The sequence below is a fragment of the Cervus canadensis genome, chromosome 21 (genome assembly GCF_019320065.1).
Source record: "Cervus canadensis isolate Bull #8, Minnesota chromosome 21, ASM1932006v1, whole genome shotgun sequence".
NCBI classification, from domain to species: Eukaryota; Metazoa; Chordata; class Mammalia; order Artiodactyla; family Cervidae; genus Cervus; species Cervus canadensis.
The window spans coordinates 37,453,755-37,477,659 of NC_057406.1; positions in this window are offsets into that span (position 1 = coordinate 37,453,755).

Here is a 23,905-nt window from a genome sequence, read left to right on the forward strand (position 1 = left end):
TTCATGTCCCCAACCATGCACACCCTCGCTTGAATTGTATTTGAACTCATGTCTTGTTAGAGCTTCCCTGCTGGCTCATATGATAAAGAATCTGCCTACTTTAAATGTGGGAGACCCGGGTTCAGTTCCTGGGTGGGGAAGATCCCTAGGAAAAGGAAATGGCTACCCACTCCAGTATTCATGTCTTGTACTTTGTGACCCTTCCTGTGCCTTTCTTTACAATTGCAGAATCTAAGTTTTAATATGAGGCCAATAAACACTGCTGTCTACACAGTGGTAACGTCCCCCATTGCTTTGTCTCTTCAAAACCGTACAATCTCCAGAGAAAATGAAACCAATTGTTCACTTTGTAGTGTAAACAGCATTCAGAAGCTGTGGCCATATATTTTCTCTTCGCTATATAATTACTTCCTGTGAGAACACTTCATAGGAAAGAGATTATTCTTCACTCTTGTTGTATCAGTGAGGATAGGCCCAGTTTTGTTGTAGTGATGTTGCAACCCCTGTGTCTCAGAGGCTCAGAGAAACAAAGGTTTCTCTCTTGCTCATGCTGCATGTCTATGTTAGGACCATGTAGGGGCTCTGCTCAACATTATCTGAGGAAATCTTCCTATTATCCACTAGCTCTCCAAACACCTGCTTTGGTTGTGATAATTTTACCTAAAAGGAGTAGAATGAGCACTGCTGTGGTGATTCTTGTTGGAGATCTTGTGTTTAAATTTGCAAATAGCTTATATAATCTTACCTTTGCAAAAGTTGTTTCCTACACCCTATCCCTTAGGATTCCCTCATTCAGCAGTCATTTTATTAACCTTTTCTCATAATGTAAATACAGCTATAAAAGAAAACAAAAACTCCAGTCTTGCTTTGTTAGAATCTTAAATGTTTCCTTGTCTCTCTTTTAAGGTCTTTCCATATTCTTCTCTATCTGGTTTATTAAAGTCATGAAATATTTTGACATTATCACAATTTTTGCTTTTCAATCCTTTTGTGCATAAATACTTTCTCATTATTTATACCCTTATGAGGATACATGTTTTATTTTATTTTTCCACCTTCTTGTTCTAATTGGAACAAATTTTTCTTATGTCCTGAATATTGTGCCATTGAAGAATATTCAGTTAGTCTAAAATCTTTTTTGATACTTAGACTTTTTCCTCATGAAATAATGGCTTCCATTTCTTGGTATCATTGCTTGTTCCTAGTTCTTTCTTCATGATCATTAATTTTTCTTGTTTTAGAAATGATTCCTTCTTTGTAGCCAATGGTGTTTCTTTCCAACTATAGACTGTCATAGTGTCATAAACAGAATGATGTATAATAAGTGCTATGTGTGCATAAATATGGGCTTCCCTGTAGCTCATATGGTAAGAAATTGCCTGCAATGCAAGAGACCTGGATTTGATCCCTGCTTTGGGAGGATCCCCTGGAGGAGGTCATGGCAACCCACTCCAGTATTCTTGCCTGGAGAATGCCAATGGACAGAGAAGCCTGGTGGGCTACAGTCCATGGGATTGCAAAGAGTTGGACATGACTGAACATCTAAGCACAGCACAGTGTGCATAAATACATAAATACTTATCTTGACATTCTCAAAGATATGCACATGTACCTGACGTGTTCTGAGAATGGTTCACTCAGATAAATATTTGGGGTGATATTTAAAATGTTTATAAATAGTCCTTCTCCTGGTCATTGTCTCTACTTACACTTTCAGTTCTCAATAAAGTAGAACTTACAGTTTGATTATGTGCATTTTTTTGTAAAAATGGCATCAATGTATTAATTATATAGTCGTGAACCAAAGACAGAACATCCCTGCCTGGAAACTGAAACAGGCCAATGACAGGAAGATATGTTGCTGCTATAATTTGCTGATTAAAAAGTTATATTAGAATAATATAGATCACTTGGCTATTTTCAGATATATATATATATGTAGCTAATATTTATTTTTCATTTAATACATGCTTTATAATATGAATAAGATATTAAGACTGAAAAACTGAAAGGTGTTTTGAATTTATTTCCAGTCCACTAGAAGGAGTTTAGGCCTTCTGCTGAAGAACACATGTGGGGTAATTTAATCAAACACAATTTATGCCCTTTATGTGCTTTATTGTATAATTCTATACACCAAGGCAGAGAGATAAGTAGATGTGATTGCAAGAATGTTGAGCATGGGTTAATAGCTCCATCATAGCATAATGTCCTCCTGCATAGCAATATACATAGTATGCTCTGTGTGTGTGTGTGAATTTGGAAATGCCTGAGGATGACAGATGGAGACCAGTTACAGAGAAGCAGTTATTGCCCTCATGGCCAGAATGATTACTGAAGACGGCGCCTAGTGGGATGTTGGTGGTCAGGGGTCATAAGAGGTAGGAACTTCAACGTGCGTCTCATCTTTTATCATCGTTATCCATCAAGACCACTGTGTCACATATGACATTTTCCATTCTTTTTGCCTCTGTGTTCTGGTTCTGCTCAACAGCAGCAACCTGTTGATTCTGGACTGCTAAGTACTCCTGGCTGGCATAGGAGGCTGCAGGGTGACTTAACTGTGGGAGACAGACAGAATTGTTTCCAATGTACACCTAAGGAGGCCCTCAGCAAAGCAAACATTGATTTTGGAGGAGCAGTTTTTTTTCTGTATTTGCTTGCTGCCAGGAGCCTCTAAATAGGATCCCTATTTTTTTTCCTGTTAATATTAACCCATTTAAAGGCTGGACGATAAAGTTCAAGCCAATAAGTCTCACAGGATGTTGTAAGACACCATCAGCTCCCTAGACAGAGCACCTCCTGGTGAGGATTCAGTAGGTGATTGAACGTGAACTAAAACCTTGGAGGCCGCCCCGAGTGCCTGGGTGGCCTCTGGTTTACTGCTGGTTCACTGGGTTCCTTCTGCCTCAGTGGGCCAACTCCCAGTATTATAAATCATATAGATGAGAACTTCTTCCTGAAGTAACTTGTTTGCTTTATTTATTTGGAAAATTTCGGTAACTGCTCTCTGAACGGCCAGGCTGTTGAACTTGCCATAACTGAGGCTTACTCAAGAATGTTTAGTCTTAACACTGTGTGGTTTCCTTTAGTGACTCCCGGGCCACATTTTGAAGAGAGACGTGCTGGTACTAAAGTATGGTGAATTCACTTCCAGGTAACCCAGGGGCACCTCAAAATACCTTGGGTTTTGAGACAGAGTGGGTGGCAATGGTGAAGTGGAACCTCTCCCTAAACAAACCAGGCCCACGCAACCACAAACACACCCACATCCACATACACCTTGATGTTCGAGGGGCTGAATATGCAACAAATGAATGCAGTTCTCAATGGGAGTTTTCGACAGAGTAATTTTTAATATTTTTCATGTCAAGGTCGTCATGTAAGTCTGCCTCCTGAAATTAAACCTCTTCCACTTCCTCTTGGGGCACTGCATGTCTTAAAAAGTGTATTTGAATAAAAAAAAGAAAAGAAGTACCTAAAAATGAATAAAATCATTCATTGGTAGCAGTGATGTGAGTTTACATTTGGGGCTCCCAAGCCAAACTGTCAGAAAAGACCACATTATTCTTTGTAATTTGCCAAACAGCTTTCTGGTGGAGAGCAGAGTAAGATGCAGGGGTGGAGGTTGGGGGAGTGAGGGATTTACTTGAGGATGTGTCTGAAATGCAGTAGCCACTCACATGGCTTCTCGACTTGGGATTAGGAGATAAATGAGGACACCTTGGAAAACACTTTAAGTCTATGAAAAATGAGGTAGTCAGTTTTTAACTTCATGTGGAGGCATAGTGACATTTTTTTGGTGCCTGGATTTGGGACTTTTTCATGGATTCAGTTGCATTAGGAAAGCAAAATGAGTGTGGAGGAGGGAGGGATTTGGTGCTTCCCAGAGAAGGAGATCTGTTCCAAAGGATGTCACAAGGACATGCCTTTTGTTAGCTTTTATGGCTAAGGATAGGGAGTGCTCCTGCCCCTCTCTTCACAACCCCCAGTACCCCCAGCAGCCTGCAGTTTTTTAGATGATCTGTTTGTACTGAATGCTCAAAGACTGAACATCTTTATAACTGCTTAAATCCCTTCCCTAACTCTTTTAAAATGCATATTGCTGTCCAAAATGCTATGTTCTAATAGCCAAGAGCACAATATGGAGAGAGTTAGAAATGCCAAATTTATGGTTTATCAAGCTCTGTTGGGTTCCTGGAGGGGGTAGATTGTATTACACAAAATATTCTTTGTTTTAAATATATATAGGATGACAATAAGAGGGCAGGGCATACATGGCAGAAGAAGTGAGGATTTAAAAAAAAATGACTTGAGAGGATTCCAGCAAAGAATGGAAGATGGCAGTCCAATCAAGAGTAATGGCTTCCATTACTTATGCTCAATATATATAGGATGACAATAAGAGGGCAGGGCATACATGGCAGAAGAAGTGAGGATTTAAAAAAAAAATGACTTGAGAGGATTCCAGCAAAGAATGGAAGATGGCAGTCCAATCAAGAGTAATGGCTTCCATTACTTATGCTCAAATGATGCAATCAAGTGAAAGTCAAAGTCACTCAGTGGTGTCCGACTCTTTGTGACCCCATGGACTACACAGTCCATGGAATTCTCCAGCCCAGAATACTGGAGTGGGTAGCCTTTCCCTTCTCCAGGAAATGATGAAATGAAAACTGATAAATGACTCAAGGGAAAAGTGAATTTTCTCTGGTGCGATCTCTTGGATTTTCATGTGTATACATGTTTGTCCAAGGGTGAAATTTTCTTTCAGAAAATCGCTACACTTTTCCAATCTTCCTGCTGCTAAGAGCATAATTAAGGAATTACAGAGTACAAATGGGCTCTTAAAGAAACAGAATAGCTCCTCGGCCGAGTGAGAACTGTAACCTATTTGAAAATACTAACATCTGTTCTTGTTATAGGCAAAGATATTAAAACAACTTAAAACAGCAAGTCTAACTCTAATGTGCCTAAGAATCATTTGGAAAGCATGTTCAACATAGATTCTTAGTTCTATTCTTGAGCTTTTCAGTCAGAAGGTTAGCAGTTGCAAAGGTTAGCAGCACTTCCTTGTGGTCCAGTGGCTGAGACTCAGAACTCACAATGCAAGGGGCCTGGGTTCAATCCCTGGTTGGGGAAGTAGATCTCATATGCTGCAACTAAGACCCAGTGCAGCCAAATAAATAAATAAAAATAATTTTTTTAATAAAAAGGTTACTAGTTAAGCAAGAGAATTTTCTATAGGCTCCTAGGTAAAAGCTAACATGCTGTGGGTACTTGGACCACACTCTTTTTTTTTTTTTTTTGGACCACAATCTTAATAGTGTGTCTTTAAAATGCTTTTGTTCAAGAAAATGAAAGAAGGAGGTGAAATGGAGTGGTGATAGATCAACAGTTGGGGTTAAGTAGTATTTGTTTTGGGCTTCCCTAGTGACTCAGATGATAAAGAATCTGTATGCAATGCAGGAGACCTGGGTTCCATCCTGGGTTGGAAAGATCCCCTGGAGAACGGAACGTCTACCCACTCCAGTATTCTTGCCTGGATAACCCTGTGGACAGAGGAGTCTGGTGGACTACAGTGTTTGTTTGGGAATGTAACTCAAGCTCACACCACGACACGAAGATTTAACAGAGGGGCCCAATTTTAGCACAACATGTGTCTGAGGCTGGAAGACTCTCCAAATTGTCCTCCACAATGACTGTGCTTGGGGAATACTTTGTTGAGATCTGGACTGTGAATTTAAATAGTCTTCACCCTTCATGGGCTCTTATGCAGCCTGGGTGTGAACCTTCCCTTGAGTATGCAGCAATTATGGGCATATTGACTGCAGGACTGCTTTTGAACTAGGGCATCACAAGGCAGCCAGAAATGACAGCAGTGATGACCTCTAGTTCTTTTGATGGCTTGCATTGTTTTTGGAAGCAAATTAGTTGCATGGAGTGAGCCCCAAAGGTCTTAAATTCTTAGATAGTTTGCAAATGAGTAGGAAGAAGAAAAGTCTCGGAAGAATGACTTCCTGCTAATAAGATTGTGGTTGGGGGCAATAAGTTGAATTATTAGTTGGAATTCAATGTGGCCTTGTTTGCACCCCGAGTTTGCAGAGCATAGCATTCAAATTTGGAAGGGATCAACATGTCAATCAGATGGGAGATTAGTTGCCATGGAAGAAAAGAATAGAGAAGCAAACATGAGCATAGCATCTTCAGTGGTATCTGTAGAAGAAAGTGTGACCTGATCTACAAGTAACAGTATTTGTCCTTTCTGGAAATGCTTTTCCCAATGTAAGATAAAGTCATCAGGTAATTTCAGATTAATTATGCCTGCCATTTTGATAACCCAGTTCTACCCTCTGACTCATCAGCAGACTCATCAGCAGTTTTGCCAGTCTCCTTAAAGGGCTTGCTGAGATTTTTTTTTTATTGGAATTACATTAAACCTGTATATTAGTTTGGGCTTCCCTGGTGTCTCAGTGGATAAAGAATTTGCCTTCAGTGTATTAGATGCAGGAGGCATAGGTTCGATCCCTGGGTTAGGAAGATCCCCTGGAGAAGGGTATGGCTACCCACTCTAGTATTCTTGCCTGGAGAATCCCATGGACAGAGGAGCCTGACAGGCTACAATCCAGAGGGTTGCAAAGAGTCAGACACGACAGGAGTGACTGAGCACACATGAACACATAGAGCAATTTGATGGTAATCTATGTCTTTTTTTCTTTCTTATTGAAGTATAGTTGAGGTACAATATCACATAAACTACAAGTTTCAGTTCAGTTCAGTTGCTCAGTCATGTCTGACTCTTTGTGACCCCCATGAATCGCAGCACGCCAGGCCTCCCTGTCCGTCACCAACTCCTGGAGTTTACTCAAACTCATGCCCTTCGAGTCAGTGATGCCATCCAGCCATCTCATCCTCTGTCATTCCCTTCTCCTCCTGACCCCAATCCCTCCCAGCACCAGGGTCTTTTCCAATGAGTCAACTCTTCGCATGAGGTGGCCAAAGTATTGGAGTTTCAGCTTCAGCATCAGTCCTTCCAGTGAACACCCAGGACTGATCTCCTTTACGATGGACTGGTTGGATCTCCTTGCAGTCCAAGGGACTCTCAAGAGTCTTCTCCAACACCACAGTTCAAAAGCATCAATTTTTCGGCACTCAGCTTTCCTCACAGTCCAACTCTCACATCCATACATGACCACAAGTTTACAACATAGCAATTCACAGTCTCCAAACTTATACTCCATTTGTAGTTACCACAAAATGTAACTATATTTTGTGGTAACTATAAATTATAAGCTATAAAAAAATATACCTTGTATTGTACAATATATCCTTGTAGATTATTTTGTAAGCTACATAATTGTTTGTACTTCTTCTTAATTCCCTGTCCCTATATTGCCCTTCTCTTCTTCCCCTTCCCCAGTGGTAACCACTAGTTTGTTCTCTACATTTGAAATGTTTCTGTTTAGTTTTATTCACAAGTTTGTTATATTTTTTAGAGTGTACATATCAGAGATATCGCACAGTATTTGCCTTTCTCTTTCTGACTTATTTCATTTAGCAGAATACCCTCCAAGTCCATTGATTTTTATCACTGAGTAGAATTTCATTGTGTGTGTGTGTGTAACACATATACATATATATATCTCACATCTTCTTCATCTATTCATCTGTTGTTGGACACCTAGTTTGATTCCATATCTTGTCAATTGTAAATAATGCTGCTCTGAACATTGGAGTGTATTATCTTTTTGAATTAGTGTTTTTGCTTTTTTCAAATATACACCCAGGAGTGGAATTTCTGGGTTATATGGCAGTTCTATTTTTAGCTTTTTGAGAAATCTGAATACTGTTTTCCACAGTGGTTGCACCAATTTACATTTCCACCAAGTGTGTATGAGGATTCCCTTTTCTCCACATCCTTGCCAACATTTGTTATTTGTGTTCTCTTCAATGATAGTCAGCCTCCCCTGGTGGCTCAGAGGTTAAAGCGTCTGTCTGCAATGCAGGAGACCTGGGTTTGATCCCTGGGTTGGGAAGATCCCCTGGAGAAGGAAATGGCAACCCACTCCAGTATTCTTGCCTGGAGAATCCCATGGACGGAGGAGCCTGGTGCGCTATAGTCCATGGGATCCCAAAGAGTTGGACACAACTGAATGACTTCAGTGATAGTCACCCTGACAGGCATGAGGTGATATCTCACTGTGGTTTTGATTTGCATTTCCCTGATGATTACAAATGTTGAGCATTTTTTCATGTGCCTGTTGGCCATCTGCAGTCCTCTTTGGAAAAATGTCTATTCAGGTCTTATGCTCCCGTTTCAACTAGGTTGTTTGGTTTTTTTGGTGTTGTGTTGTATCCTGATATTAGCTCCCTATTTGTCATATCACTTGCAAATATTTTTGCCCATTAAGTAAACTGTCTTTCTGCATTGTTGATGGTTTCCTTTGCTGTACAAAGGTTTTTAGGTTTAATTAGGGAAGAAGTTGACTTAAAACTCAACATTCAGAAAACTAAGATCTTGGCATCTGGTTCCATCACTTCATGGCAAATAGATGGGGAAACAGTGGAAACAATGACAGACTTTATTTTTTTGGGCTCCAAAGTCACTGCAAATGGTGACTGCAGCCATGAAATTAAGACACTTGCTCTTTGGAAGAAAAGTTATGACCAACCTAGACAGCATATTAAGGAGCAGAGACATTACTTTGCCAACAAAGGTCGGTCTAGTCAAAGCTATGGTTTTTTCAGTAGTCATGTATGGATGTGACAGTTGGACTATAGAGAAAGCTGAACACCGAAGAATTGATGCTTTTGAACTGTGGTGTTGGAGAGAGTCTTATGGACTGCAAAGCGATCCAACTAGTCAATCCTAAAGGAAATCAGTCCTGAATATTCATTGGAAGGACTGATGCTGAAGCTGAAACTCCAGTACTTTGGCCACCTGATGTGAAGAACTGACTCACTGGAAAAGACCCTGATGCTAAGAAAGATTAAATGCGGGAGGAGAAGGGGACAACAGAGGATGAGATGGTTGGATGGCATCACCGACTCAATGGACATGAGTTTTAGTAAACTTCGGGAGTTGGTGATGGATGGGGAGACCTGGCATGCTGCAGTCCATGGGGTTGCAAAGAGTCAGACACAACTGAGTGACTGAACTGAACTGAATTGAACTATATAGTTTTGCTTTTATTTCCTTTGCTTTAGGAGAAAGATTCCCACCCCACCCCACCCCCCCCAAAAATTGCTATGATTTATATCAAAGTGTATTCTGCCTATCTTTTTCTCTAGGAATGCTATGGGTTCTGGTCTTACATTTAGGTCTTTTGCATTTTGAGTTTGTTTTGTATATAATGTTAGAGAATGTTTTAATTACATTCTTTTTATATGGAGCTTTCCAGTTTTTCCTGAACCATTTACTGAAGAGACAGTCTTTTCTCCCCTGTTGTATATACTCGCTTCTTTTGTTGTGGATTAACTAACCATAAGTACATCTTAACAACATTGAATAGCTATTAACATGTAGCATAGCAGTTTCATTCATTTTCCCCAGTAATGTTCAGCAGCTTACACAGTGGTGCTAGTGGTAAAGAACCTGCCTGCTAATGCAGGAGACATGGGTTCAGTCCCAGAGTCCCAGGCATGAGGTGATAGATATTTCATTGTGGTTTTGATTTGCATTTCCCTGATGATTAGAAATGTTGAGCTTTTCTAATCTCCAAGGAAGATGCCTTGGAGGAGGGCATGGCAACCCATTCCAGTATTCTTGCCTGGAGAATCCCATGGACAGAGGAGTCTGGTGGGCTACAGTCCTTGGGATAACAGAGTTAGACATGACTGAAGCAACACACAACACATACACACACACACACACACAACTTGCACAATATAAAGATCTTTCCATTTTCTTCATTGGATTAATTCTATGTTTTGATGCATTTTGATGCTCTTAAAACTAGCAGTCCTTTTACATTTCATTTGTATGTGTTTTGTTTGTCTGTTTGTTTTACTGATGTACAGAAATATGGGGCTTTCCAGGGGGCTCAGTGGTAAAGAATTAGCCTGCCAATGCAGGAGACTCAGGAGATGCAGGTTCAATCCCTGAGTCAGGAAGATGCCCTGGAGGAGGAAATATCAACCCACTCCAGTAATCAACCTTGCCTGGAAAATCCCAAGGACAGAGGAGACTGGTGGTCTGCAGTCCATGAGGTCGCAAAGAGTCAGACACGATTGAGCACCACACAGCAGCAGTGTACAGAAATATGATTGATTTGGGTTACTTAAGGGAGTCTGACTCCATGTTTTGATGTTTGCCTCCTGACTTCTTATAAGCCCCAATTGCCTCTTCCCCTTCTGTTTCACATCAGCACAGAACTGATAGAAAGCCCAGGGCAGCACCTTCTTTCAGCACATGTGGCCAATCCCCAGGCCTCTCTTTTGTTCCCTTGCCCCTAGAAAGGCCCACCCACTCTCTCTGCGATGCTTAAGCGCGCTTGGACCTGTTTGTGCCCTACCTGCTCTTCACTCCCGTCGCTTGTGTGAGTAATGCACTCTCAAATTCCCTAGGTATACGGAATGTCATCTCCCTCAACATCCTATCTGTTCATTGGGAAGGGTTACATCCTGCCTCTCTGAGGTGAACACAAAGCAGGATATAGTCACCTTGTATCCAGCCTTCTTCCTAAATATTCATGATTTCTAATTGCTTGTAAATTATTTTGAACTTTTCATACACACAGTTATATCATCTGTGAATAGCAGCTTTACTAATTATTTTCCAACCTCTTGTTCTTAAAAGCATCTTCTTATATTCTTCTTTGAACTAGTTAAGACCTTCAATTTTTAATGAAATTGGTGGCTGTGGATTTCTGGTCTTGCCATATATGTACTATAAATTAGCTTTCTTCCAAACCATGATTCATTTTAACTTTTCTTAAGATGCCTCTTATTTTTTTTAAATTATATTTCAATCTATTTAACTTATTTAAATTTTCCTTCATGGTTTGTGTTTTCTGTATCTCATTTAGGACCTTCTTCCTTTATTGTCGTATATGTATGGCTATTTGCTTTTCTAACATTTTAAAGTTTGCTTTTAATTCTGTCTAAAATTTGCCTAGAATTTATTTTTGCATATTGTGTGATTTAAGATGCTTTTGAATATAATTAATCACTTTTAATAACTTTGAATAATCTATCTTTTTCCATTTATAATGATTGCACCTCTGTAAACATTGTTTAATTTATGCATAAATCTGGAACTCCATATTCTGTTGCCTTGGCCTTTATGTCTATCCCTCTGCCCTTTATACACTGTCTTAATTACTAGGCATCTATAATAGTTTTTCATATCTGCAAAGTCTTTTCATCTTTGTTCTTAAAAATATGTTTTTAGGTATTTTAGTTTAGGTCTTTCCACATGAATTTTTGGATCATCTTGTCAGATTTTACACAAAATAATGATAGTTTACTAGAATTGCATTGATTTTATAGACTAGCTTGGGAGAACATTTACATCCTTAAATTATCAAGTAGGACCATAGCTTACATCTCCATTTATTTGGGCTAATATGTGTCCCAAATATACATCACTCAGTGCAACTACCCATTTTCCTCATTATTTTGCAATCCAGGTCAAAATTCTTATTTAATCATTTTGTCTTCTGATTGACATGTCTACAAGAAAGACTGAGTGCAACTTGGATGATTTACATTAAATGGGGCTTTATGGTAATCATACTTTTATACATTAAACAGAATTTCTTTAACTGAGTAATATATTCTTGTCAAATTTAGACAGTATTGCTATCACACTATACAATCACATTCTCATAAAAGTTTCCAGCCAATCAGTTAGTTATAGTTAATTGGACTGTAAACATGGAAGTGAGACAAGATCTGGAAAATGAAAGATGAAGTGGTAAGGCAAAGCTAAGTGCCAGCTGGGTATGTAAACAAAATGAACAGTCTTAAGAAAAAATGACATCTTCTTGATTAATATTCCATTACCAGAAATAAACATGTCAAAATTAACCCTGGAATCTGTTTTGATGAAAAATCACTATAAACCAATATGACTAAGTAAGCAGACATTTAAACAATTTGCTCCTTGGCCAAAAGGGATGTTGTTTCCTTTCTTTGATCCCCAAATATTTATGATTCAAATGTTCTCATAACAATGATATGTTTATTTTTTCTTAGACATTTTATACCATTGTCCACATTGTTTAAGAAGATAATTTCTAGGCTACTATTTTCTTCCAACATTGAGACAGGGCAATCTCTTCCTCTTCATCAAGATTCCTAACCATAAAATAATTTCAATTATTTCAGCCCTTATATACTATCTGGGAGTACATGGTACCAACTTTGCTCATAGTCTACAAGAATTCCCTGAACCACCCTGAAAGCAGATTATTAAAAATGAGTTAGAAAGCTGGTTATTTAACACTTTTGTATATAAACCATCAAAGGATTAGATGAAGTCCTCTCTTACTCATAGATTTTAGGGTTCTAACAGGTAGTAAACACCAATTTATTCTGAAAGGGAAAGGTTGGAGGTCATCATAGTATCATTTATCTGCTGGGTGACTGAGCTTTTAATTTATACAGTCACATTATTATTTTAAAAGAAAGTATTTGGTTGACCAAAAAGTTCATTTGGGTTTCTCTGTAAGATATTATGGAAAAAGTCAAACAAAATTTTTGGCCAAAAACCCAATACATTGAATAATCTTTTCTGTTCATCTGCTTTACATTTATTATCTTCTTATAGTTTTCTATTATTTTGGCTTCTGTTTTTCATATCTGTTCCTCTCTTTACTACTTTTTGTCCCCATTTTAATGCTTTCTCATTATTGTTCTCCTTTTATTGTCTATTTGGGTGAATTTTCCGTTGGAAAAAAAGGTGAAAAGTATTCTTTGATTTTCATTAATGTTTGCAATATGTGTCTTCCTAGACAGTTTCTATAGAATGGTATTCTGTGAATAACGTGGGTAAAACAACCCTGGGTAGAATTGGTGTGCTCTTTCTAGGTAAGTCCTGTCTCTGCTGGTTTCTGGCTGTATTGTTACAGCTTAGATTATCTAACCTCTATTCTGCACATGATATTAGTGATTATCATTTGGATTATTGAGAAAGATAAATAAGTCAGCATATGTAAAGCGTATATTCACCATGCAGCCAGGTTTTAATTGTGTGTACAGAGATATCCCTAGCTTCTTAAGTTAGCTGATGGCATTGAACATCTTTCACCCTCATAATGTTGATACCTTCAGCTTTAAGCAAAAATTCCACCCCTGTTCTCAAAATCCTTGGAATTCATTTCTGCACACATTCTCCAGTTTCTCCTCTGATATGAATGAGTAAATCCTTTAGAGTAAATTCCTTTAGAGTCTGAACCTTTCCTCCCACGTTTGACTTTCAGATTGATCCTCTGAGGAATGCTGAGGTCTGACTCTTAGCCTAGATGTGGAGGTGACAGGTGGAAGGATGAGGTACTGGAGAAGTGGCATTTCCTTGGAGTAATAATCTCCAGTAGGATTAGTCTGTGTCTTCCAGTTGGGAAGGACTTGTTTTGTCAGACAGCACCAGGGAGACTCCGTGGATTTAGGAATTGAAGATACTCTCTGTCTTCCATATCTGGCAATATTTGTAATTCTATTTCTTGGGGTTTCATTTTTTTCCCCAGTGTCATAATTTTCACAATTTTCAGCTGATTAAATCTTCACTGTAAGTTAGGTATTTGAAAATTTGTTTCTGACTGATTTTCTTTAAACTTTTTATTTTGTACTGGGGTATGGCCAGTTAACAGTGTTGTGATAGTTTCAGGCCAAGAGTGATTGGGCTTTAATCATACATATGTGTGTGCTCGGTCACTCAGTGTCTGACTCTTTGTGACCTCATGGACTGTAGCCTGCAAAGCTCCTCTGTGGAATTTTCCAGGTAAGAATACTGGGGCAGTTGCCATTTCCTACTCATGGGGATCTTCCTAACCTAGGGATTGAATTCGAGTTTCTTAGGTCTCCTGCACTGGCAGGCAGATTCTTTATCACTAGAACCCCTGGGAAGCCCGAACCATATATATACATGTATCTATTCTCCCTCAAACAGCCCTCCAATCAAGGCTGTCACGTAACATTGAACAGAGTTTCATGTGCTACACAGTAGGTCCTTGTTGTTTATCCATTTTAAATATAGCAGTGTGGACATGTCCATTCCAAACTCCCAAAGTATTCCTTCCCCACTTTCTTCCCCCTAGAAACCATGCGTTCCTTGTCTGTGATTCTGTTTCTGTTTTGCAGGTAAGTTCATTTGTATCATTTCTGTATAGATTCCACTCATAAGGGAAGTCAAATGGTGTTTCTCCATCTCTGTCTGACTTACCTCACTCAGTATGACAATCTCTAGGTCCATTTGTGTTGTTGCAAATGTTATGCCTCTGATTTTTTATTACTCCAATACTGGGTCATTAAAGAGAGATTTTTCTGGACAGTCATAAAAGCTTCCTCATTTTCTGATCATTCTTGTTACTAAGAATTTAAAACCCCAATTCTGCAATTTAAAAAGTTTCACTGGGGGTTTTGGAAGTGACCGCTCCATCTCTCATAGTCCTTATACTCCACATGCCATATGTATTATGTAAAGGCCATCACCACTTGACCTGCCAACAATACCACACTTTTAATTAGCATTTTATTCCAGGTGAACACAGGTAATACTTTAAATTTCCTTAGATTATCTCTATCTTATCCTTTAATACTACCCAGATTGTCACTGCTCAAAATCAAAAGGTGAGACATAAATAATCTAAACAGATTCTCAACCTTAAAAATCTGTTTCTTACAGCCACTTTTTAGTATCAAATACTGTATGTGTTAAGGCCAGCTGCAGATAAGAGATGTCTCTAGCCAGTTTAAGGGAAAAAAGATATAGAATATTAAATGCTTTCAAAATATCTGAATGATCTAGAAAAAGCCAATGAACTGGGCTTCTATGAAGGATTCCCAGGAGAACATTACCCTATTGGCCTGCCAAGGAGGTTGTTGCTTCTATTGTGGTTGGTTAGCTGGGAAATCAGAAATCTGCGGCTACAAGTGTTGCTCCAGGATTTCAACACTGCAACTATGGCCCATGCCAGAAAATCAGATGCCCTGATTCACCTCTTAATAGGCATAAATCCCTGTGACCAGACACTGGGCAGAAAATGCAAATATCTTTGTGCTTGCAGGTGCAGAAGTGGGATCTCACTTCCACCTTCTACCTTTCAATAAGGTACTTTAGCCCTATGTCTATGCAATACATTTAGGCCAATGGCATTTTTTACAACCAATGTGGAGCAATAGAGCAGAGTTTATTTAACTACTCCCATTGGATAGACAAAGGCCCAAAGGATAGACAAAGGCCCAAAGGATAGACAAAGGTCCCAAAGGATAGACAAAGGCCAATAAAGGTCCGTCTAGTCAAAGCTGTGGTTTTTCCAGTAGTCATGTATGGATGTGAGAGTTGGACTATAAAGAAAGCTGAGCACTGAAGAATTGATGCTTTTGAACTGTGGTATTGGAGAAGACTCTTGAGAGTCCCTTAGCCTGCAAAGAGATCCAGTCAATCAATCCTAAAGGAAATCAGTCCTGAATATTCACTGAAAGGACTGATGCTAAAGCTGAAACTCCAATACTTTGGCCACCTGATGTGAAGAACTGACTCATTGGAAAAGACCCTGATGCTGGGGAAGATTGAATGTGGGAAGAGAAGGGGACAACAGAGGATGAGATGGTTGGATGGTATCACCGACTCAATGGACATGAGTTTGAGCAAGCTCTGGGAGTTGGTAATAGACAGGGAAGCCTGGTGTGCTGCAGTCCATGGGGTCACAAAGAATTGGACACGACTCAGCATCTGAACTGAACTGAATGGATAGACATTTAGATTGTTTTTTTTATTTAATATAAAAAAATACTGAAATGAACATCTTTGTACAGACCACCTCAATTGCATATTGAAAGCTTTTACCCAACATAAAAACAACCAAGTGCAATCATAGAGAGTGCTCATCTTTAGTTTTAATAGATACTACTCGATTATTAAATGGCTTTCTTAAGTTGCCATATCAACTTACTCTCTCACCCATACTATCTAGCAAGCCTAGACAAATTTTGTAATTCTGTTTCTTGGGATTTTATTTCCTTACCAACATTTTATGTATTCTTGCCAACACTTGATATATTAATTTGTTAAAACTTGTTAGTTTCAGGAGTAAAATGTTCCACCTTATAGATTGAATTTGTTTGAAGTTGTGTTCAACTCTTTGTGACCCCATAGACTGTAGCCCGCCAGGCTCCTCTTCTACTCTAGTGAGTAGCTATTCCCTTCACTAGGGGATCTTCCCAACCCAGGGACTGAACCCACATCTCCTGCATTGCAGGCAGGTTATTTACCATATGAGTCACCAAGGAAGCCCCTGAATTTGTATACTACTGATCATATGTGAGATTGAGCATCTTTTTGCTTATTTAATATTTTACTTTTACTATGACTTTCCCAGTTTACATCTGTTGCTACCTATTTTTTGTTGGAAGGCTTTCTTTTTTCCCTTGATTTAATTTGCTTTTAATCTGGACATTAGTTATTTATACCTTTTAAGTTTCATAACTTATTTAAGCAGGTTTTATCTACCCTGAGGTCATAAACATTGTCTGTATTTTCTTATTTTATTTTTGTAGCTTTTGCTTTTTCATTTTGACTTTTAATTAAAATAAATGTTTTAATGTTGTGAGGTGACCTAACCTTATTTCTTTATTAAAAGAATTAGCCTTTTGCCCCAATAGCTTTTGGTCCATGCTGACTTAAATGCTACATTATCATAAATTAAACTTTTATATACACAGCCATATTTTCTTTGGTTTATATTTTATTTCACTGAATAATCCTACAAAATCACAGCCCTGTATTAATTTGCATAGCTTTAAAGTACAGTTTTATATCTGGAGGGTAAATGTTCCCCCTTCTCAGTCTTTTCATAATTATCTATTTAATTCTCGTATATGACTTTCTTATTTAACATTAAAATTTTCATAATATATTGAGATTTTGATTGAGACTGTATGGATTTATATATTAATCTTTTATTAATTTTATATTTTTTAAAATATAGAATCATTATATCTCTAATAGGGTATAGCTTTTTGAGTAAATTTTTAAAATTTTATCTCTATAAATATCTTCTATGTGTCAAGTTAATTTATGTGTTGGTGAAGGTTAGTTACTTTAACTGCCTCAACAAACAACCCCCCGATCTTACATATGTCATTGTACAACACGGGCCAAGTTAAGTAGTGTTTTGCTTCATTCAGTCATTTTGGAACCTAGACTGACGTAAGTGCTGTGTCATCAATGAGAGATTCCAAGGTTGCTCTGAGTCTTATCATCCAATAGCCAAATAGAGAAGAAAGAATGTGAGAGATAATTTGAGAGATTTATGACGAAACTTGAAAGTGGTGTGCATAACTATTGTCACATTCAAAACCTGGTCAATTGCCTCACATTGCTGGAAGTGAGGCAGGGAAAGTATTCTCCATGTGAGCCCAGGGGGTAAATAAGATGATTTTGGCAATCTCATAAAGTTGCCTCCCCACTTGCTTGAAAGTACAAGAGAATCAACTGAAAATCTATTCAAATTCGTAAGTGATAAGAGACCAAGATGACAGATTAGAAGGACACAGAACTTACCAGCTCACATGAACATTCAAGAAAACTTCTACATGTGAAATAATTCTCACTGAAAACTAACTGGAGACTGGCGGCAGACTCCCATACTACAACGGCTGTAAGAAAGATTCACACAGAATCGAGTAGGAAGGGAAGAGAAGCAATCAGGTCAGGACCAGGGTCTCTGGGAAGGGACTCAGAGGATGAGGGAGATTACATAGAGATACTCCTTGGGTAGTGAATTGTTAGAGCCATATATTGGCTGCCCCAGGTCTAGGGTCTGACACAAGGAAGATGAGCCCCCTTGGCTGGTTGTAGGACAGGAGAGATTAACAGGAGGCTAGGCAATGGCACCCCACTCCAGTACTCTTGCCTGGAAAATCCCATGGATGGAGGACCCTGGTAGGCTGCGGTCCATGGGGTCGCTAAGAGTCAGACACAACTGAGCGACTTCACTTTCACTTTTCACTTTCATGCATTGGAGAAGGAAATGGCAACCCACTTCAGTGTTCTTGCCTGGAGAATCCCAGGGACAGGGGAGACTGGTGGGTCACACAGAGTCGGACACGACTGAAGTGACTTAGCAGCAGCAGCATGTGAAGCCTAGACTCTGCTTATGAAGAGCACACCACATGCTTTCTTGTTCCCAAAGCAGGATGGAGAAGTTGGGTTGAAAATTATATGGGTAGCTGGATGGTTTCCCATGACTACACTGCCATACACTCCACTCCAAGCCAAGTAAATTATTCAGCCCTGCTCGGGAGCTCCGCTGTGAGACATGGAGGTGGCTCAGACCTGAACTGGCAGCTGAGCAGGATGGGGCAGCAACTACTGGCACTTTAGGGGCAGCACAGGAGAAGCAGCCCAGATCTCTGTGGCCAGAGGCCCCACCTGCCCTGCAGAGCAGTTCCATACGAGGGTAAGGACAGCAGGGGTTTAGAGGAGAGATATGCTATAGGGTACAAAGTAGAATCTGAGCAGGTGGAGGCAGCCATTGCTGACACTTACACAGGTAGTGCATCAGGGACAGCCCAGATCTCTGGTCCTATCTGAACAGCCATAGCCTATACCTGGGCCTGTGCCGGGTACCCCTTGCCAGATCCTGTTGCTATTACACTTCTCCTCCCTGGGACTAGAGTGTCAGTGCTGGGAGCAGGGGATATGAGGGAAGCACACACTTAATGGGAACTGAGCCAGCTCAGATCCAACCTTCAGGGTTTTTGCTCTACTAACTGACCACGCCACCAACAGGACCATAAAGGTCACTGAGCAGAGAGGAAGCCACAGCTCATACCTGGTTTTGGACATAGCCCCTCCATCTCCAGCCCATCTACTACTCAGAGGATAGCTGCCAGTAAACCCTGAAGAAAGACATGACCTGTGTTCATGTCAGATCCATACCTCCCACCAAAGCCACTGGGTACATGGAGACTGTATAGGAATGCTCCCACATAAGGATACCCTTTCAAGACAGCAAAAGGTAATGGTTTCACCTGATCTCATAGAGAGAAAGTTAATCAAAGTGAGAAGACCTGAATTTGTCTCAATTCAAAGAACAAGAGAAAATTCCTGAAAAATAGTAAGAAAACATAAATAATTTACAATATAAAAATTAAAAACTTTAGTAATAAGCATGATAACTGAATGAGAGAAAAGAATAGATGAAAACATTGAGAATTTTTTAACTAGTAGATATAAAAAAGAACCAGTCAGAACTGAGAATACAGCATCTGAGATAAAAGACATACTGGAGGAATTATTAACCGATTATGTGACACAAAAGAATGCACACGTGATCAAGGAGATAGAATAATGGAAATCACCCAAACAGAACAGAAAAAAATAAAAATAAAAACAAGAAAAGAGAGTAGCTTAAAGAAACTCTGGGACAGGATCAAGCTTACCAACTTTTAAATTATAGAAGTCCCAAAAGGAGAAAAGAGAGAGAAGTATGTATTTGTTGACATTTTGGCTGAAAAAGTCTCTAAACGAATAAGTAAACAGACATTTAAGCACAGAAAGAACAGTTGCAAACAAGATGGGCCCAAACAGACCCAAACCAAGACATGATCATAACTTAAATGGCAAAAGTTAAAGAGAGAATTCTAAAGGCAGCAAGAAGGAAAAAAAAGTCATGCAAAGGAACACCCATGAGACTATCAGCTGATTTTTCTGCAGAAATGTTGCAGTCCAGATGCAAGTGGAATGATATATTCAAACTGCTGAAAGGAAAGAGCCTGCAATCTAAGACACTCCATCCAGCAAAATTATTATTTAAAATTTAAGATAAAGAACTTTTCAGACAAGCAAAAACAGAGTTTATCAATACTAGAAAAACTAAGAGTTTATCATAAAACTAAAAGGGAAGAAATAAATAAGGAACAGAGAAGAAATACAAAAACAAATGGTAAACCAGCAATCAAATGACAATAAGTACATAATTATCAATAAGTACAATACTTTAAATGTCAGTCAACTAAATGCTCCAATCAAAGTCATAAGATGGCTGATTGGAATTAAAAAATAAGACATTTCAACATGCTGCTTACAAGAGACTCAGTTCAGAGCTAAAGAGACACTCAGACTGAAAGTGAGGGTATTGAGAAAGATATTTCATACAAAGAAAAATGACAAGAAAGTGGGGGTAGCCATGCCCATATAAGACAAAATAGAATTTAAAACAAATTTAATAACAAGAGACAAAGAAAGGTATTATATAATATAAAAGAATCAGTGTAAGAAGATGGTATTACACTTGTTAACATATATATGCAATCAATGAAGAGAGCACCAAAATATATGCAGCAAACATAGACATAAAAGGAGAAATTGACAATAGCATAATAAAAGTAAGGAACTTGAACACTCCACTTACACCAATGGAGAGATCATCCATACAGAAAATCAATAAGAAAACAGTAGTTTTAAATGACACAATAGATGAGTTGGACTAATTAGATATCTACAGAACATTCCGTCCTAAAACAATACACATTCCTTTCAAGTTCACATGGAACATTCTTCAGGATATATAACATGCAATGTGACAAAACATGTCTTAACAAATTTAAGAGGATAGAAATGATATCTAGCATTTTCCCCAACAACAACAGTATGAAACTGGAAATCAATTACAGGAAGAAAAATGGGGAAATAATCCCAAATACCTGTGAACTAAACAACATGCTATTAAAAAAAATCAATGAGTCAATGAAGAAATTGAAGAGGAAAGCAGAAAATACCAAAATAGATGAAAATAGAAAAATGACTTTCCAAAATTTATCAAATGCAACAAATAGAGTCCTAAGAGGGTTTATAGTATATAGGCCTACCTCAAGAAACAAGAAAAATTCCAATAAACAACCTAACTTATCATCTAAAGGAGTTATAAAAAGAAGGACAAACAAACCCTTAAGAGAAAGAGGGAAGTAATATGGATCAAAGAAGAAATAAATAAAATAGAGACTCCTCCAAATAGAAAAGATTAATGAAATCAAAAGCTGGTTTCATGAAAAGATAAATAAAATTGATAAGCTTTTAGCCAGAATCACTAATAAAAACAGTGAGGACACTTAAGAAGAGAAGTAACTGACACCACAGAGATACAAAAGTTATAAGATAATACTATGAATAGTTGCTGCTGCTGCTGCTAAGTCACTTCAGTCGTGTCCGACTCTTGGCGACCCCATGGACTGCAGGCTACCAGGCTCCTCCTTCCATGGGATTCTCCAGGCGAGAGTACTGGAGTAGGTTGCCATTGCCTTCTCCATAGTTACCTGCCAACAAATTAAAGAAACTAAAAGACATGGACAAATTTCAAGAAAAATACAACCTTCTAAGACTCAATCAGAAAGAAATAGACAATCTAAACAGACTGATCACTACTAATGAAATTGAATTTATAATAAAATATAAAAACTCCCAGCAAAATAATTCATAATAAAACATAAAAATTTCCAGAAAACAGAGGCCAGCATTATCCTGATAGCAAAATCAGACAAAGAAACTACAAATTAATAAAATTACAGGCCAATAACTGTGATGAATACTTAACACAAAAATCCTCAACAAAATATTAGCAAAATGAATCCAACAATATATCAAAAGACTCATACAATGTGATCACCTGGGATTTATTCTAGGGATGCAAAGATTGTTCAATAATTGCAAATCAATCAATGTCATACACTACATTAATAAAAAGGATAAAAATCAATGATCATCTCAATAGACTCAGAAAAAGCATTTGAAGTTTCAGCATCATTCATGAAGAAAACTATCATCAAAGTTGGTATAGAGGGAACATATCTCAGCATAATAAAGAGCAATTTATGATAAATGCATAGCTAACATAATATACAATGGTGAGAAACTGAAAACCTTTCCTCTAAAATCAGGACCAAGACAAAGATGTCCACTTTTGCCACTTCCATTTAATACAGTACAATGTTGGAAGTCCTAGCCACAACAATTAGATAAGATAAACAAATTAGTCATCCACATTGGAAGGGAAGAAGTAAAACTGTCACTATTTACAGATGACATGATACCATATATAAACCCTAGAGTTTCCACCAAAATACTATTAGAACTAATGAATTCAGTAAAGCTTTATAATACAAGATTAATATAGAGAAATCTATTGCATTTCTATACACTAATAATGGATTATCAGGGAAAAAAAGCAAGAAAATATTCTCATTTAAAATCACATCAAAAAATACCTAGGTGTCAAATATCTATACCCTGAAAACTGCAAAACATTGGTGAAGGAATTTGAGAATTCTACAAAGACATGTAAAGATATTCCATATTCATACATTGGAATATTTTAAACTGTTAAAATATTTATACTACCCTCAGTGATCTACAGATTTTAAGCAATCTCTGTCAAAATACCCATGGCATTTTTCAGAGAACTAGAGCAACTAATCCTATTGTGGCATATTGGGAACCACAAAAGAGCCTAAAGAGCAAAAGTAATCTTGCAAAAAATAACAAAGCTAGAGGTTTTGTGCTGCTTGACTTCAGACTAAAACACAAAGCTACAGTAATCAAAACAGCATAGTACTGGTACAGAAACAGAAATATAGATCAATGGAACAGAATAGAGAGCCCAGAAGTAAATATATACACTTATGGTCAATTAATCTATGCCAAAGGTGGCAAGAACAGTGGAGAAAAGACAATCTCTTCACAAAGTTGTGCCGGGAAAACTTGACTGCTTCATGTAAAGAGATGAAATTGGAACATTTCCTCACTCTATCTATAAAAATAAACTCAGAATGAATTAAGACCTAAATATAAGACCTGAAAACATAAAATTCCTAACAGAGAACATAGGCAGAACAGTCTGACATAAGTCAGCAATTTTTTTTTTTTAGATTTGTCTTCTAAGGCAAAAGAAATAAAAACAAAAATAAACAAATGGAAACTTCTCTGGCAGTCCAGTGTTTAAGACTCCATGCTTCAAATTCAAGGGACATGGGTTTGATTTCTGGTCAGAGACTAAGATCCCACATGCTGCACAGTGTAGCCAAAAACAGAATAAAAAATTGGACCTAATTAAACTTAAAAGCTTTTCCATAGCAAAGAAAACCATTGACAAAATGAAAAGACAACCTGCTGAATGGGAGAAAATACTTGCAAATGATATGACCAATAAAAGGTTAATATTCAAGGTATAAAAGTAGTTCATACAACTGAATAGTGACAACAACAAGAAAAACTAACAGCCCAATGAAAACCTGTATAGACATTTTTCCAAAGAATACATGCAGATGGCCAACAAGCATATGAAAAATGCTCAACATGGCTAATTATCAAAGAAATGCAAATCAAAACCACAATGAGATATCACCTAACACCTGTCAGAATGGGTATTTTCAAAAAGACCACAAATAACACATATTGATAAGGATGAGGAAAAAAGGGAACCTTTGTACACTGATGGTGGGAATGTAAATTGACATAGCCACTGTGGAAAAATATTATTCAGGTTCCTCAAAAATCTAAAAATAGAATTACCATATGGCCCAGCAATTTTGCTTCTGGGTATATATTTGAAGACAAAAACACTATTTCAAAAAGATATGTGCACCCAATGTTCATTACAGCATTATTCACAATAGTCAAGACATAGAAGCAATCTGTGTCCATCGACAGATGAATGGATAAAGATGTATATATACACACAATGGAATA